The following is a 16,011-nucleotide window of genomic DNA, read 5'->3' on the forward strand; positions in this document are numbered from 1 at the left end:
ACAGTTATGTCCCAGCCAGGGCCAAGTATGTGGCTGGTGGGTAGGATCCAGGTATGATGGAGAAGACAGTTCTGTAAGGAGAAGCTGTGCCTCCCAGTGAGATTCGGAGGCCCAGGAAATGGGCCAGCAATGCTCTTTTCAGTCCTCATTTCAGGCTGGGGGACCAGCGTGGGGACCAAGAACTTGACCTCTCCAGCTTAGGGAAGAGCAGAGGCCAGGGTTATAAAGCCTCTCCCTGGGGGCACCCTGGACATCTGGCTGCTATGAAGCTCTATCTGAAGAGAATGTCACTTCCTCCACAGCCCTGGGAAAGCAGGACCAGCCCCCTGCTAGATCTGTGTCTGTGCCTTTGTTTGTTCTCCCACAAGGCTCAGCGGCTCCCCTGGCCGCCGCTTCTCCAGGGACTATATTGCCTGGGGCTCTCTTCCTACTGGAAACCCTCTTTTCTGGATATGGATAATGATGTAATTGCCACCATTTGGGGGCTTGCTTTATAAGTGTATGTATTGGTGCAATTCCTTACAAGAGCCTCCGAGGCGGATGCTATAATGCCTATCGCTTTACAGTGGAGGAAACTGGAACTTGCCCAAGGTCACACAGTGGTGACAGGAGAGACTGGGATGGGGTCTGTCTGATTCCAAAACTCATTCTAGAATCATCCCTTCAGAGAAGGTTCACTGAGGGTCCATCATGTTCCCTGTTTTATTTTTTATTTTTATTTTTATTTTTTTTGCGGTACGCAGGCCTCTCATTGTTGTGGCCTCTCCCGTTGCGGAGCACAGGCTCCGGACGCGCAGGCTCAGCAGCCATGGCTCACGGGCCCAGCCGCTCCGCGGCATGTGGGATCTTCCCAGACCGGGGCACAAACCCGTGTCCCCTGCATCGGCAGGCGGACTCTCAACCACTGCGCCACCAGGGAAGCCCCTATTTTTTTTTAAAGTACATTTTTTTTATATTAATGTTCCCTGTTTTAGATCCTGAGGGTCTAACGGTGAACAATGCAAAGACCCACCCTCAGGGGGCTTCCATTCTAGGGGAGGAAGCAGACAACAGGAAGTTAAAAATATGGATCCATGATATAAGGCCAGGGGGTGATAAATCCTAAAGGAATAAAGAAGTGAGAAGGGGAGAGAGTGTGATCAAAAGGGTGATCAGGGAGGCCACCCAGAGGGGGCAGCTTTGGGGCTGTGCTAGACTGAATGCTTGTGTCCCCCCCAAATTCACACGATGAAACCTAACCCTCCATGTGATGGAATTAGGAGGCCACTGGGGGTGACTCTGTCATGAGTCCTCATGAATGGGATTAGTGAGTGTCCTTGTAAAAGAGACCCCAGATGGCTCCCTCAGCCCTTCTGCCACGTGAGGACCCAGAGAGAAGACGGCCAGCTATGAACCAGGAGGTGGGCCCCCCACCAGACACCACGTCTGCTGGTGCTTTGATCTTGGACTTCCCAGCCTCCAGAACTGTGAGAAATACACATCTGTTGTTTTAGCCCCCAGTCTGTGGTATTCATTATATCATCCAGAAAGGACTACTACGGGCTGAAATAAGGAAGCCCTGCAGACATCGGGATGAGTGTCCCAAGCAGACACCAGACAGGCGATGTGTTCCTGGGTGACCCAGGGACCGTGTGGCTGCTGCAGAGTGAGTGAGGGGCAGAGTGTAGAAGGGGCGGTGATGGCACGACAGGCTGGACCCTACGGGCCTCTGCGACGGATGGGAGGCCAGGGCGGGGGTCCAGCGGGAGCTGTATGGACTGTGTGTGCTTGAGGCCCATCACTCTGGCTGCTGTGCCAAGTGAGGACTGACCCTGGGTGAGGATGGGAGAGGTTACGGCCATGGTCCAGGCAAGTGCTTGGACCAGAATCCTGGTGGAACAGGTGATGAGGGACAGGGAGATTTTGGATATATCGGGACTGTGGAGCAACTTGGGCTTGCTGATGGATTAGATGTGGAGTGTGCAAATAAAGAAAAAATATATAGAAGAGTCATAGTTTGGGCCTGAGCAGGAAGGATGGAGTTGTGGTTCACTAGGAGGGGGGCCTGGGGGCAAGGTCTGGTGGGGGGCGACATCAGTGCTGGCTGAGGGTGTGTTATGCTCAGGGAGCCTGTTAGATGTGAAATGCACAAAGGTTAGTTTCGAAGACTAGTTAATAAATCTATTTTCTTTTTTTTTTTTTTTGCACAGAAGCTGGTAATCTAGGACCTACGTGTGAACAACTTTATATATGAATATTTTTTGTGCTTGGTTTACTTGGGTTGGTATGATACATTATAGTTAAGTTCCTTGAACACTGTGGATCCCCCTAAAGTGTATGAATGGCTGGGGCTTTGTAGATCAAGGGACGTTTCCTCCCTTGCTTGGGGAGAGCTCGGGGAGAGGTGAGGGCTGAGGGAGGGGCTGGGGGGAGCCAGTCTCCAGCATCTTGATGGTACTCACAGACCCCCGCGAGTGTGAATGAAGGAGAGGACCCAGAGCTGAGCCCTGGAGCTTGGACACGTGGAGCCCAGGATGGAGCAGGCAGCGAGCCAGGAGGAGCCCAGGGGGAGCGGTACTTGGGAAACAGGGCCACCCACCCCTGCAGCGGCTGGGCGGCCCCATCACAGCTTTCCTCCTGCTCTGTCTACAGCTGCCCAGTGCTCCCCGGGGCCTGTGTATGTACTAGACTCCACCTCCTCACACACTATAAACATATAAACCGCTGAGACCTCCCCCCTCTCTCCTGCGTCATCAAATCGACCCCCCAGCAGATCCCCCCTGACAGCACGCTGTTCTCCAAACTGAAGAAAAGACAGACCTCCCTTCTGCACACCCTGTCTCTCTCCCACTCCTGGCCCCTTTCTCTGCCCCCCTGTACAGCAAACTCCTCAAAAGGATTTCTATACCTTCTTTCCATGTTGCAGGTACTTATTTTTTTGAGTGAAATAAGCTGCCTTGATAATGTTGGTGCTTGGAGGGGTGAGCGGGGGAAGCAATTGGACAGAGCATTCAGGTTTGGAAGCACACCAACAGGTGTGGACCAGTCAGTGTGAGGATGTGTGAGTGTGTGTGTGTGTGTGTGAGAGAGAGAGTGGGGTGTGCTCCCAGCCATGGTCAGCTGTTTGAATTCAGGTACACAAGAGGGGGAAGAGCTGTATTTATTGATCCAAGCCTGGGCCAGTAGGAGAAAAGGAGAAAAGGAGAAAAGGTTAAGAGTTCATTGGACGTTCAACAGAAACCATCTGGGGATACAGCAGTAAACAAAATAGCTGAAAGTTCTTGTTTCTCTGGAGTTTACATTCAAGGAGAAGGATACAGACGAGAAAAAGGAGAAATAAACAAGCTATGGAATATACTAGATAGTGCAAAGACAGAAAACAAAGCAGAAGAGAGGAGGGGGCTGTGAGTGGGAGTCACAAATTTAAATACTGTGGCCGGGGAAGGTGGCATTTGACTTAGCCCTGAAGGGGGTGAGGGAGGGAATATCTGGAGAAGAGTGTCCCCCATGGCGGGAACAGCAGGTGCAAAGGCCCTGGGGTGGGAGCAGCCCCAGTGTATTTAAGGACCAGCCAGCAGGCCAGTGTGGCTGGAGTGAAGTGAGCCCGGGGTGAGCTGTAGAAGATGCAGTCAGAGACTTAAATGTGGCTGGATCATGGGCCTTGAGAGCACTGGACGAGCTTCAGCTCTTATTCTAAAATAGACGGGGGCCATGGAAGGATTCTGAGCAGAAGAGTGACATGAACTGACCGTCATGCTGTCAGGTGCTCTGGTCGTTGTGCAGGGGAAGGGGACCAGCTGGGGGCCACAGTACCATCCAGAAGAGAGAGGATGGTGGCTAGGACTTCAGTGGGAGAGGCGAGAGGTGGTGGGTTTGGAATGGCTTTTCTAGGGACTCTGATGATGGGCTGTGGAGTCTAAGATGCTTAGGGGAAAAGTGAGGCGATGGAGGGTGGTGGACGGCAGGCAGCGGTCAGGTACTGGATTCGCGGTGCCCATGCGGCTGAGGAATTGCCAGAGTGGAGATGTGAAGTCAGCAGGGGCCCGAGCTAGAAATGTCAGGAGCTGTCAGGGAGCAGGGTGGTGGAAGCAAAGACTTTGGAAGTCTCCGGGCATGTCTCATTCTGCTTACGACTGCAGGAGCAAGAGCTGATGCCAAAAGCGGGGAATTGGGGTAAGTGGTGTGTGTGTGGCGGGGGAGGATGCTGGAGGTGGTATCTCAGAGAGATGGCAGATGATTGCCTGGTGGTGGAGAGCATGATATGCGCATCAGGGAGAAAGGAAGAACAGTTGTCTCCAAGTGGCCCATCTCCACGCTGCACCTGGTGGCAAAGAGCGGGAGGGAAATGGTCACCACCTAAGAGGGTCAGCAGTGTCCTGAGGAGAGGGAAGGTGTGCTCAGTGGGGCTGGGGTGGGAGGCTGGATGGTGCAGCCTGTGGTCCCCGTGGGCTGAGATGTCAGGGAGATGGCAGGTCTGGGGATGGGGGTGACCGAAAGGCCTGGGGGTCCAGACGTCCTTGGCATCTGTGTGCCCTTCTCCCTTCCCTGGAGCTTTTCTCTTCCACATCATTCAGTCCCCTGGACGGACCCTCTGGGGATTCAAGGGGTAATAGCACTGGCGTCAAGTCCATGGGGCCTGAGAATCTGGGTTGTCTGTCCTTTCCCATTGCCTCGGTGTTGGGGACCAGCAAGCCACATCGAGTCCACGTCCCACTGCCCAACATTTCAGAATCTCTGGACTCTCCCAGCCCTCATTTCAGGTAAAAATCCTCTAAATTTGTCTTTTATTGTTGTTTCTTGTGTGTAGTGAGCCAGCTGGCCAGAAGGAAGTTCCTGAGGGGTGGAGGTGCTGCACCATGCTATAGATGCTCCTGCTCGGTCATGGCGTTCAGGTCACGTCACCTCCTCTGAGAAGCCTTCCCGGATTTCTGCATGGGGCCTGTGTGCTCCTTCCTCTATTCCTGCAGGGGCAGCAATCTTTCTCGTATACGTTTTAGGCTATGCAGCCCACATATGGTCTCTGTTCCACATCCTTCTTTGTTTTATCGGTTCGTTTGTCTGTTTTTTTTTACAACCCTTTAAAAATGTACAAACCCTTCTTAGCTAGTTGACTCTACTGAAATAGGTCACAGGCTGGGTTTAGCCCACAGGCTGTAGTTTGCCGAACAACTCATTCAAATCCTCATTAAAGTGCTTTGCTGTCGTCTAGCTTTGCACTAATTTTGGAGCTACTAGAGGGTGAGGATTGTATCTGACCCCTCACCCTCTGACACAATGCTAGGTGAGTGAATAAGTGATGTTGCATAAAATATCCTCTGACATTTCCCAACTGACTCTTTTATCATTATTTTTTCTACACACCTGCCTCTCACATGTTAAATAAATAACCTCCCTAAGAGTCTCCACGTCATCTATTAAACAGTCACTCCACAGACGTACACAAAGCTCCCAGTGATATTAATGGCTGTCATTTATTAAGTTCGTTGTTGGCAGCAGACTGTTGCAGAGGTGAAGCCAACATTGTGTGTGTGTGTGTGCACGTACGCGAGCGTGCGTGCCTGTGCATATGCACACGTGCTCACCCATGTGATTCAAATACAGACTACTGGTCCTCTGTGCATCCCACGGTCACGCTGACGTGCCCTCCACAGTCCCAGCTCTCCAGCTGGATCAAGTACGCTAATCCTTACCACTTCTCCAAGGACTTAATTCACTTAAAAAATCATATAATTGCATTTTCAGCATAATTAGGTACCTAATTACATGACTAAATGTCCTCAGTCAGGCTGCATGTGTAAAGAATGAGGGTGTAGTTAGCCACGTTTTGTTATTAGGTTTCCAGGAGGCTCATCAGTTGGTAAACGGGAGGCAGAAAAGGTTTTTCTCTTCCCTTCATGGGGTTTGACAGGCAGGAAAATGAGCAGGACAGTGAGGGTGGTGGGAGGTGGTTGGGGACTTGTGCTGCCCTGGGATCTTGGTTAAAGCCTCGGGAGAGCCTGTCAGATGAGGGCATGGAGTACTTGCAGTCTATAGACAGACACTAGCACTCCCCTCCAGGATGTGCTAACGGGAGGTCAGAGTGACCTAGAGACACAGGACCTTCAGTTCATGGTCCCAAAAGGTGAAGATGGAACAAAGGATCCTCAACGGAAGGAAAGCGTGGTCCTCCTCCACTCCCTGGAATGCTTCTCCTCCCCTCAAGCCAGGGTAGGGGCTGCACTAAGCGTTGCTGTGTTCTCCCCACTCTGGGTGGAAGGGTCCCTGAGCCTCACCATTCCTATGTGTGCAATGGGACCATGAGTGAGCCTCCCTCTGGGGGCGGTTGTGAGGATGACAAGAGATGATGTGTATGATGGTGTGGGATGAGTCTGTGTGCAATACATATTAGCTGATACTGAGTGATACCACTGTGATTTCTTTTTTCTGCTGAAATAGTGTTTGAAAAGGGTGCTAGGAAAGAGAGGGTGCATTCTGATCTAAATACTGGGAGCATGTTGCTTGGGGTTGTGGTAAAGAGAAGGGCGAATGTACGTCAGCAAACTGCTCTTTACAAAAATTGTCTGAAAGTGCTTCAAGGGGGCATCTTGTTGTGGGTGAAGGGAGCATGGGTTGCAGTGCCAGAGAGATATGACTGTGAGTCCAGGCTCCTCCACTATGATGTCCAACCCTGTTGCATGTGACCCTCTCCAACCCTCAGCTCACTGATCTGTAGAGTAGGACACACCTGCCTGGCTCCCAGGGGGGTGGTATCCAACACATGACAGCTCTTCTTATTATCCACATTTATTTGAGAATGGCTCCTTCTCACACACACCCACACAAATACACATACACACACACTTGGCCTCTGGATGCAGGGTCCCTAGGGGGGGAAGCACAGGGGACCAGTTCCTGTGGCTTGGGGGTCAGGGAGTGCTTGTTTATCTCCTGGAAGAGTTGGGCTTCCTGAGGACTTCCTCTGTGCTGTTAGCCCTCTTCTGTCCTCTGGCTAGCAGGGCAGGAAATGGGCTTCAGGAAGTCACCAGTTCACCTCCTCAGTTTGCATCAGGCAATGGAGCTAGGAAGTTGCTCAAGCCCCTGTGCTGTCTCAGTGCTCGGGGAGGAAAAGCCATTTCTCTTCACTGCTCCCGCCCTACCACCCCTCTGGCCCATCCTCCCACTGTTTTCCTGGCTGATGAAGATACTCTATAACGTGTCTCAATCCATCACCCTGGAACACTCCTGCTCCATTTTCCCAGCATCGCTCTCCCCTAAAGGTCTTGTGATTTATGTTTTGCCTACATTAATCTTTTAAAAGCAAAGAAGCCATAAACACACACATAACTCTTCCTCCTGTCAGTTGAAATCCCATGACACAAATGCAATGCCGTCTAAATTAAATGTTTCTTTCACAGAAAGTGATAAATGCCCTGGAGACTAATCAAAGAAAGCCAACAAACTTAGAGTTTGTTTCACTTCAGAATTTTGTAGGTGGTTTGTTTAAAGTCCGACAACTGGTTAACATCTAATGACCAATGGGATTGGAGAGTTGCACCCTCCTACTGTTTTAATGCAGCCAATATAAACAGGATGCATTGCCCATCTTGCCCCATCAGGGATCTTGGCACCTCAAAATTGGGTTTGAAATCTAACACGTATTATGGGGAGAAGGGTAAGTACAAACACAATTTATTATTCTATTGGACTGGTGTACTAATTTCTTAAACAAACCAAGTAAGAGAGCAAAAACTGTTACCAGAAAAGACATTAGCCAGTTACAGGGTTGGATCTTTTTGAGTGATCAGGACTAGGGAGGGACTCCAAGATAAGCCAGATGGTCTAAGACAATATACATTTCAAATAACTTTATCCTTATTACTATGGATGATTTTACATTGAAACAAATGTGACTTTTAATTTTACACCTTTCAAGTAACTATTTGGAATAGAAGAAGGAAGGAAAAATATGAATGACTGAATGCAGTACATGTCTTGAGTTTATTTTCCTCTTCTCCTTTTCCTTGTCTTATTACTTCTTCTACCATCACTATCCCATTCAATATCATTAATAAACTTTATCATTCATCTGCTTGGTGAGTAATGAGCAATGAACAGTCTTAAAGGTCAGGTTAGAGAAGCTGAGTCTTCTCTTGTAGGCAATGAACAGGTGAGAGATTATAAAAAAAGGGAATCTCTAGAAATTTTGTAGCACAGGGATGGAGAGGAGAACTTTCTCTCTTCTCAGTTTAGAAGAGTCATTGGGAGCTATCAAGAAAGGATCAGCATGACACAATGAGCAATCAACAGGGTTGAGAGTAGTGGACATGGAGAAGGTGGTATGGGTGTGAGGTCGGGGCTCCAGGAAGGCACACCTGACAAGGCTGGGAGTCTTGAGGGTTAGAGAGTTTGAGGTTCTGGAAGGATTGTGGTTAGCAGTTAAAAGGAGACACCAGTGTGCTGGAGCATTATGAATAAGGATTTATTGTTTTGTATTTAAATATATCCAATTATTGAATCATTTTTACAATTACATCATTTAAAGCATTAAAAAATAAAGATGGGTTTCAGATTTTCACATTTACACAAAAAATAAGTTTTTCACTACTGTGGGTGGCATCCATGAGATAGATGGAAAGGATAAATAAAGGGGAAATCTCAAAAGGTTCCCCGAAGATGTTTTTAAGACTGGAAATGCTCCATCTACTAGAAATCTTTATAGTTAGGGACCTGGCCAGGGGCTCGAGATGGTGGGTTGCTCACAGCAGTAGGAACCTCTGACTCACTGTCCTCAGCTCTGGCTGGACATTAGCATCTCATGGGACCCTTTAAAAAACACCCATGTCCAGGCCCTGTCCTCCTGGGGTTGCCAGAAAAAACAGGATGCCAGTTAAATTTGAGTTTTGGATAAATAACAACGCAATTTTTAGTGTAAATATGTCCCCAATATTGCATGCCACCTCCACAGACTATTCAGTTCTTTTGTCAACTTAGCAGATGCACTGTGAGTTTCCTAACAGGGATTCATCCAGAGGAGAGCACTGGGAACTCCCAGGCCTGAGCCCAGAGCCATAGCCTCAAGCAGTCGGAATTCCCACCTTGTCATCTCACACGTTTACCATCTGCCTGTCCCTTGTCAGCCTCTTGGAGGTCACACAGACTCCAATTCTGTTTTACACCCCCAGGTACTGGCTCATGCTGTGCCTTCTGCCTGGAATGTCCACTCCACCTGGCTTATCTGGTGAATGTCCACACGTCAATCCACTCTGGTCCAACCCCACCCATGGAGGGTGTCTGTTCTGACCTTCCAGGGGGAAGTGACCTCCTGTTTCTGTGGACAAGCTCATCAAACACATCAAAATAACTCTGGGGTACCGGGAGGGCTGTGGCATCTTCCTATTGGTGTCTGGCATTTTGCAAGGTGACCGGCACATAGAAGGTGGTCATCAGAAGCTTACTAAGTAAAAGCTCCTCCCAGTGGTCCAGTGAAATGCAGCCGTAAAAATCATCCAGATGAGTAGTTACAAAAGCAGGAGTGTGCAGTGATTGCTAAACCAACCAAACTGAACTGAGCACCTACTAGGTGGCAGGTGCTTGCTTTTATCTCCCCACACTGCAGAGAACATTTACACATGCTGGTCCTCTGGTTCTCATGATTACCCATGGATGCTTTGACTGATTTCGGGAGAGAGATTTGAGGGGCCCCACTGCTTCTTCCCCCGACACCAGCTCACGTGAGCAGCCACCCTGGCTGGCCCTCCTGCCCTGCCATTCAGCCGGCCCTTTCTCTGGCTTTCAGCGTTTGTCAGCCTTGCTGTCTGGGAAGGCTGTTTTTTCGATATTTCAGCTCTAATCTCAGGCCTCTCAGGCCCTGTCCATCTCAGGGCTGACCACCCGCGTGGTCCTGCTTTAGGGCCTAAAAAGGCAGGAGCTGCTCTGCCCAGCAATGCCGCCATTCCTTTCCATGACGTTTGCTTTGACAGCACTCCTGCAAATAATCTGAAGGCAGCTGCACCCCTCTGCACCCATCCTGCGGGCCCCCTCGGTGGCTGCACCTCCAGTCACTGGCCCATGGGGCCAGGTGGCCCTGCCTGACCACCCTGCATGGAAGGCTACTGTCTCCACCGGGTCTTGGAGGGACCTTTAGCCCTGTATGCATCCATGTGCGTAACGGCCTGGAGCAGAGGGCAGCCAGGAGACCGGCTGGGTTCCTGCCACTGCTTTTTATGGGTCTGCTCTGTGCTGGGGCTTCGCTCATGTCATCTCACACTCAAGACGCTTCTCACTCAAGACCCGCTCTCATGGGACAGCCACAAATCACAAGTACCTCTCGTGAGCTGAACTCCCCCGAACAACCGGGCATTTCCATCCGTGCTTTAAATATGAAAAGACTGAAGCTCAGAGACTTTAGCCAAGGACAGAGCCAGGATTCAAACCCAGACTAAGGCTCTACTGCTGACCCTGCTGCCTGGCCCTGGCCCTGCCTTCCAATGTAGGGCGGACCCTGGTGGCCAGTCATGGTGAGATGCCCTCCACCTGTGAAATCCTGGTTGCTCCCAGCAGGGCACTGGACACAGGGATGACCAGCCCATTTTATAGATGGGACAACTGAGGTCAGAAAGGCCAAGTCACTTTTCACAAAACAGTCAGCTAGCCCAGTCTGTCCTACTCTAAGGACAAGGAAGTTTAACAGTGATCCAAGCTTAAAGGAAAAGAAGTTAACGTTTGAAGGTAGAATTTCTGTCTTCCAGTGGTGTGTGTGGAGGGTGGGAGGAGGGGTGAGCTCCTTGATCTCCTTCAAATCAGAGTTTCCAGGAGCAGGGTGGGCAGCCTGAGCTTTGGGGGCTGCAATCCTGCTTCAAACCTGATCACACCCCATTAGACCAAATGCCTTAACACCCCCCACCCCCCCACCCCTTTCCTAGTCTCAGTGTCTTATTGGGAACAGCAGCGCCTCAGAGGGAAGGGCTCAAACCACACACTTGATCCCGATATGCCCCTGGGAGGAGCGACTCCCACTGCCATGTCCAGAGCCCTAAGGCCTCCTGAGGCCCTTTCCCCCCATCAGCCTCCACGCCAAAACTTTGTCCCTGTTTGCTCCCCATCAGGTCCTGTGGCCTGTGGTCACTGGAAGTCAGCTCTCATGTCTAAGAAAGCAAAGAAGCCTCCTGGGTCTCGCTGCCCGCACTTCTGACGGGTTGGGCCCTGGGGGCAGGTTGAGAAAGCATCTGGTGAGCGCTGGGCCCAGGACCATTTTATCAGCACCAGGCCCGCCCAGTGCTGGCACCAGATCCCCTGCTGCTGCCTGATAAGAAGCTCAGCTCTGCTTTCTTGAAACCGCTGGGAGCCTTATCAGAGGCAGACCTTGGGTGAAGGAGCCGTTTCCATCAGCGTGAATAAAGGGAAGGAAAAAAAAAGCCGGAAGAAATACAACGCCTTTGCACGCAGACACAGCCAAGCTATGTGTGCTGCTGGTACAGGGCAGCACCCCGGGCGACCCCGCTCAGGGGCGAGGTGGGACCTGAGCTGAAAGCAAAGAGGTGGGCTCCCTGAGGGTGCTGCCGGCCAGGTCTCTCCACCTGTGTGTGTTGTGGGGGGGGGCAGGCTTAAGCGTGAAGCATTTATCCTCTTAGATTTTATATTTTTATTGAAGCAGAGTTGACTTACAATGTTGTGTTGGTTTCAGGTGTATAGAACAGCGATTCAGTTATTATATGTATAGATATATGTGTGTGTGTGTGTGTGTGTGTGTGTGTGTATATATATATATATATATGTATATAAATTCTTTTCCAGATTTTCCCTTATAGGTTATTACAAAATGTTGAGTAGAGTTCCCTGTGCTATACAGTAGGTCCTTATTGATTATTTATTTTATATATAGGAGTGTGTATATGTTAATCTCAGACTCCTAATTTATCCCTCCCCCCTTTCCCATTTGGTAACCATAAGTTTGTTTTCTGTCTGTGGGTCTATTTCTGTTTTGTAAATAAGTTCACTTGCATCTTTTTCTTTTTTTTAGATTCCATATATAAGCAATATCATATGATATTTGTCTTTCTCTGTCTGACTTCACTTAGTGTGATAATCTCTAGGTCCGTCCGTGTTGCTGCAAATGGCAGTATTTCATTCCTTTTTAGGACTGGGTACAAAAGCCTCTTAGGTTTGTAGCACATAAAGCGCACGGCATCATGGGGCAAGGCTACTGCCTGCCTGTAGGTGAGCCTGTCAGGTGCAGAGTTTGGAATCGAATGACACCTGGATGTGGGCTTGCCTCTGCCATTTGCTGTAGGTGTGGCCTCGGGACAGTCACTTTATCCCCTTTCCAGGAACACTCAGGATACCGAGTTGTGTGATACCCCGACCCCTCTTTTAAGCGGTGCATAAGAGCACTCCCCTCCCCAGTGGGCACATGGACAGCCCGCCCTGGCACCTTGGCTTAGAGAGACTCAGGAGATGCTGACGCCCTCTCCACGCCCTCTCCACGCCCTCCGGCCAGTATCAGGCTGCCGTGAGGACCTGGCGAGATAAGAAATGGGCTCCTGCCTTGGTACGTGTGAGCAGTTCCGAGTACAAACGGGTGCCCGGTGGCCCGACTTCCAGCAGGGCTGTTCGTGGAGGTGAGAAGCCAGTCACTTGAGTAGCACCTGGATTCTCGTGCTGGGATCATGTTATCCGAGGACCAGAGGCGCCCAGGATGAGCTCCTGGGTCGTGTTTACGTGGCCCTGGTCACTTAACTGGACGGCTCCCGGGGCTGCTCGGAAGACTAAACACAACAGTGTGTAAATATAAAGCAGCTGAGAATAATCTCTCAACCTCCATTCCTGCCTTATGAACCTGGCTGCTGGAGGGACCTGCCTCTGCAGAGAGTTGTATTAATTTGTGCCTGTGACATAGGGGCTGCAGAGAGACAGGCGGTAGAGTCTTGGCTTCCAACCTGAGCTGTAGGAGCCTGTGCGGCCACCTCTCCGATCTCAGGGAGAAAGAGCCTGTGTTTCTAGGCTGTTCTTTCATCCTGCTGGGGATGCAGGCACATGTGTGCACACACGGACAGAGGCCGGCTTTCAGAAGCCTCTCTGGGATTGCCAGTTGTGTCTTTTGTGGGAGGCTGAGGGGTCTGTGGGGACCTCCTTCCCCAGGTAGGTGGCAGCATGGGCCCCAGGAGCCTGGGGCTCTAGACCACCCTTGTCCACACCCTTTCCTGGTTCTCTTCTCCACCCCTGCTGGGCCAGACCTTCCACCCCTGGGGGCTGCTCCGTGCCCTCTGCTGGGCTGCGTCCCCAGGGCTTACGTGGGCTCAGAGCTGCAGGGGAGGGACAAACGCACCCCCCCTCTGGCTCTGGGTGGGGCTCTGTACCGTGTCTTCATGCTCCCAGCTGGTCCCCAAGGGTCCGGAGTGCCTGTGACAGCAGGTACTGGGGACCCCACATCCACACTCATTCTCTGTAGAGTCCGGCATGGTCCTGTGGAAAAGCTCTACATGAAAGATGCAACTAGCAGTTTCAGAGAGGCTCTGAAATCCGGCCTCTGTGTGTGTGTGTATGTGCGTGTGTGGCACACGTGTGCCTGCATCTGAGGCGTCTTTCAGTGCAGCTGAGAGCAAATGGCGCACTTGGTGAAGTCCCCCCGTCTCCCCCTACATCTCAGGCACTCCTTGGGAGTTCTCTGCCATCCTCTTCCCTCCCTCTCAGCTCTTACCCCATGTCACGGCTCACTCAGGGACTTGCTTGAGTGTTAGCGGAGATGCTGAAGGGCCCCTCTCTCGGGGTTAGAAGGCTTCTGGCAGGGGAGACTCAGGAAGGTGCTACAGCGGGTACTGGGACACAGTCCCATCGTCCCTCTGCTGCCTTATCTGTCTGACTTCATCTCCTAATTACCACTTTCCACTCTCCTCTCCTCAGGGCACTGGCCTCTGTCAGGTCCTTGATCAGGCCAAGACTGCTCCTACCGCAGGGCCTTTGCATGTGCTGTGCTCTCTGCCTCTTGTGCCTCCTCTCAGTTATTCCTGCATTTGGCTCCCTGGCTTCCTTTAGGTCTTTCCTAAACATCACCTTACCCAGTGAAGATTCTCTTTAAAATGGCACCCCCTCTCATCCCTCCACCCTCTCTCGTTTCCTGGCTTGATCATCCTCCCTTCACTTAGCACCATCTCACCTACTGAGCATTCTACCCACTTGTCTTGTGTCCATCTGTCCATCCGCACTAGAACATAAGCTCCCTTTTGGGATGACTGTTGGTTTGTCCACTGTCACATCCCCAGGGCCTGACACACAGTTGGTGCTCAAAACAGGCTCATGGACTGTGACTTATGAGCTAAAAGCTTGCTGGTGCCGGTGGCAGAGGCAAAGCATGGGTGTAGACTCAGGGAGACTATGGTTGAACTCAGGATCCACTGTTTTATAACTGGTGAGGTGTGGACACACTTTTCCCCCCTGAGACTCCATATACAATCTGAAAAGAGGGATAATAACCTCCTGAGATGTGGAGAGATGTCAATAAGTTTGATAAAGAAGATGTGGTACATATATACAATGGAATATTAGCCATAAAAAAGAATGAAATAATGCCATCTGTAGCAATCCCACTCCTGGGCATATACCCAGAAAAGACAAAATCTCTAATTTGAAAAGATACATGCACCCCAATGTTCATAGCAGCACTTTGCACAATAGCCAAGACATGGAAACAACCTAAATGCCCATAGACAGAGGAATGAATAAAGAAGATGTGATACACACACACACACACACAAATGAATACTACTCAGCCATAAAAAGAATGAAATAATGCCATTTGCAGCAATGTGGATGGACATGGAGATTATCATACTGAGCATAGTCAGAGAAAGACAAATACCATATGATATCGCTTATATGAGGAATCTAAAAAAAAGAATGATACAAGTGAACTTATTTACAAAGCAGAAACAGACTCACAGAGTTAGAGAATGAACTTACGGTTACCAGGAGGGAAGGGTATGGGGGAGGGAGAGATTGGGAGTTTGGGGTTGACATGTACACACTGTTGTATTTAAAATGGATAAACGACAGGGACCTACTGTATAGTACAGGGAACTTTGCTCAATATTATGTAACAACTTAAATGGGAAAAGAATTTGAAAAAGAAGAGATACATGTATAACTGAAGCACTCTGCTGTACACCTAAAACTAACACAACATTGTTAATCAACTATACTCCAATATAAAATAAAAAGTTAAAAAAAAAATAAGTTCAGGACAATGCTCCTGGCCCAACACCAGTCTGGGTCCTAGTGAGAAGCCCTGTTTTCTGAATGAAGTGGGAGACATGGCTGGTCCCGGGAGAGCCTGTCTAGTGTGTGGCCTTTTTTTCCTACACCTGCCTAGTTGGGGTGAGGATTTTCTGCAGGGCAGCAGGAGAGCCCCGGCTGCCTGTGTCTACAGAGGGGGTGACAAGAAGTCAAGAGAAGGTGAAGGCCAGGAGAGGGATCCTCCCTTTGGCAGCCTGGGTGGATCAGGTCAGGGAAATGAGACACTCCATCTGCACCCAGGTGAGAGCTGGGCCTGGTCTGATGGGCCTCCCTGGCTGCTGCCTGGTCCCTGGCCTCAGCTGCAGGTCTTTCTTCCGTGGCTTCTCATCCACCTATGAGGCTATGGTTTCCCCAGAGAGAGGTGCAATGGGGCCAGGTAGGCTCTAGGCCTAGAAGTCGAGCCATTGGAGATGTTCCTGTTGGTTCAAGACAGAGGTCAGAAAACATTTTAAATAAAGGACCACATAGTAAATAGTTTAGGCTTTGTGGGCCATGTGGTCTCTGCTACAACTCTGCCATTGTCCCATGAAAGCAGTCATGGACACGTGCAAACAAATGGGTGTAGCTGTGTTGCAATACAACTTTACTTATAAAAACAGGTGGCAAGTGGATTTGGCCTGTGGGCCTTTGTTTGCAGACCCCTGGCTTCAGTCTCTGTGTCACTGAGTCTCTCTCTTCCCTCTCAGGCTAACATTTGCATTGTGCTTGCCCCCTGCTCGGCCTGGGCCTTTACCTACATCTTCTCATTTAAGGTGCCCACGGGGA

At 50.3% G+C, this 16,011-nt stretch overlaps 1 protein-coding gene across 1 annotated transcript in view; it reads right to left on the reverse strand.

Moving 5' to 3' along the window:
- GYPC (glycophorin C (Gerbich blood group)) overlaps nucleotides 1-16,011 on the reverse strand; it is a 44,332-nt gene that overhangs the window by 14,158 nt on the left and 14,163 nt on the right. The window lies entirely within an intron of this gene.

The sequence above is a fragment of the Mesoplodon mirus genome (assembly GCF_964341445.2).
Source record: "Mesoplodon mirus genome assembly, chromosome: 8".
NCBI classification, from domain to species: Eukaryota; Metazoa; Chordata; class Mammalia; order Artiodactyla; family Ziphiidae; genus Mesoplodon; species Mesoplodon mirus.